Source organism: Vulpes lagopus, chromosome 11 (assembly GCF_018345385.1).
Source record: "Vulpes lagopus strain Blue_001 chromosome 11, ASM1834538v1, whole genome shotgun sequence".
NCBI lineage: Eukaryota > Metazoa > Chordata > Mammalia > Carnivora > Canidae > Vulpes > Vulpes lagopus.
The window spans coordinates 41797326-41800291 of NC_054834.1; positions in this window are offsets into that span (position 1 = coordinate 41797326).

Genomic DNA, 2966 nt, shown 5'->3' on the forward strand with positions numbered 1-2966 from the left:
TTTATTCATTCATTCATTCATTCATTCATATTTAGTTTCAAGCTATAGCATTCTTGAATGTTTTTTTTTTTTTTTCATTTTTGTTCTTATACTCCAGAGCTATGTAATTTGAGGTCAGTTGCTAGAAAAGTTGTGAACTAACACTTTTAATATCACAGTATGAATAAAAAATCCACCAAACGATGGAAAATGTGGTTTAAAAAAAAACATCACCAATTTATTTGTTTATAGCTACACTCCCCTGAGCATGCAGTTTCTATTTCTTTCTCCCTAATACATAGATCAAGTTTAGATTTTTGTTGTCTCCAGAGAACACATTGTGAGGAATAAACTAAAATGTTTTTTTTTTCTTTACAAAATTTGGTACTGTCCTTCACCTTCTATGTTCTTTAGAAGTTTGTCTCTCATTTAATCTATTTTATGGCACCTTAGTGCCCTACAGGAGTCTTCCACTGTCCTATTTATCTTTTCTATGGAGGATTATTTTAAAGTCTAGCTGTTTAATAGTGACTAAATATAGTAGAGGGCATGCATTAGGACACATTAAACAAACTTCTAGTTATTTTGGTGTATAAGATGAAAATATTACTATACATTTGATATGTTCTATTATGCTATTATATCTGTAAGTCTTTTTAGATTATTCATCAAAAAGTATTTTTAAAACATGGCACTGTGTGTGGGATATATTTTGGTAAATGCTAGCATTTCAAAGTCCATTAAAATTGGTTCTTTCTAAAGATGATCAAATGAGGGAAAACATTTAAATGGAAAATTGGAATAAATACACTTCAATGAGTACTTCAATTGATCTATCACCAGGTGATATTAACCATTTAAAATACACCTAAAAATCTTACAAAGGAGATGCACAGGAGAAGTTTTTTGGGATTAATGCAACAGTAAGTGAAATCCACAGGAGCAGAATATAATAACAGCCTGGAGATTCAAAAGGCTATTGAACCAGAGGAGCTGCAGGTGGAATAACTCAGAGGCTTGAAACATTGTAACAAATTTTCAGTATTTTTTTGAAAGGCCTAGTATGTCTGGACTAAAGTATGTCTATTATGTAGTAGAGTAATAGGAAGTAGGAAGAAATCAGGATCAAATTTTAAATTGATCCATCAAATTAAGATATAATTTTTTCCCAGTAACTCATTGGAAAGGAAAGTTATATCTGAAAATATTACTCTGGTAACACTGGAAGAATGCTGAGAGACCAGAAATATGATTAGAGAGTAATGAGAATCTGAATTAAATCAGAAGTGGCAGGAAAGTGATGTATGATATAAAAAAATGCAAAGACAGTGTAATATATGTGATCTTATGATGGATAGAGGAAATAGCAAAAACAGTATCCTGGCTTGGATAATTGTGTCAGGAGGTATCATTCTTAAACTAGACTGTGATGGACAGATTTTCAAAAGAACGTTTATGCTGGCATTTTGAATGTACATATAGGACAAATGGGTAAATGTAATAAATAAGAAACTTGAAATGGAACACTAAAACTCAGTAAGGAGAGATGTATAGAGATTTCTGGCTTAAAAATATCAAGTTATGTAGGAAAACATAACATATGAGTAAAACATCACTTTCTGAGCACCAAATGATTAATATAATTATAATAGCTTCTTTGAATGCTGTTAATCTTTTCTTGTCTTTAGCAATTTCCAAGGCACACAAACTCTTTGATGGGGCTAGAAGCATTGTTTTTTTAATGTATATATTTATTTTAGGATACTCAAAATTATACTGTTTAAACTTCTGGCCATGACACAGTAATTTTTAATGAATAAACCATTCCATTCTAAACAACTATAAAACCAGACAAAATATTTGAGTAACAGTTTTCTTTCAGTATACAAGATCTTAATCCCTGAAAGGTACATTACAAATCATAAACATTCTAACTAAAAAAAAAATTAAAACAAAAAATAAATATGACATAATAGTAGAATGTAACTCATGGAACAAGGTGATCAAAATGACTTCTGACCCAGTAGTGGAAAAAGTGCAGAAGGAACAACTACTGAAAACAAGAGTCATGTTTCATATAGCACAACCAGGAGAGGGGAAAATTTAATTTAAATCTGAAAAAAATTAATGTAAAATGCATTTGCTGTTACAGAGAAAGACAAATACCATACGATTTCACTTATAAATGACATTTAAGAAAGTAAAACAAATGAATAAAGAAGCAAAAAGCAGAAATCATTCCATAAACTCAGAGAATAAACTGCTGGTTGCCAGAGGGGAGGGTGTTGAAGGATGGGCAAAATGGATGAAGGGGAGAGGGAGACACAGGCTTCCAGTTAGGGATTTGTAAGTCATGGGGATAAAAGGTACAGCATAAGGAAGATAGCCAATAGTATTCTAATGTTGTATAGTGCCTGATGGTAGCTACACTCCCGGTGAGCATGACATAATATTATGGACTTGTGAATCTGTGGAGGCCAAGGAAATTAAGGCCATTCCACCTTAAGTTCAGCGTTAGCACAAGTACAGCCATCTCAGGCCCCTGTGAATAAGAGCTAAACTTTACCTTACTTCAGTTACAGGAAAAAACAGCTTAACACCCTAGAAAGCCCCATATTAGAATGAGAATAGAGCTCAAGCCAGTGGCAGAAAGTCTCATATCAGAATGTAAACAGAACTTGAGAAATTCCTCCCCCACTTCTGGAAATCCCCAGACCAGCCCATAAAAACCGAGCTGGAATCCACCTCAGGGTCCAAAGTCCCTGCTCCGCTGTGTGGGGTATACTTGGACCCAAGCTCCAGCTTGCTAATAAACCCTCATGTACTTGCATCGGTGTTGGCTCCTTGGTGGTTTCTCGGATTTGCAATCTTGGGCACAACAAATCTTATCTTTACACCAAAAATAATGTAAAAATTTGTATCAATTATACTTCAATTTTAGAAAAAAAAGCTATAAAAAAGGATCAGAAGAATGTGGGATCGTTTGT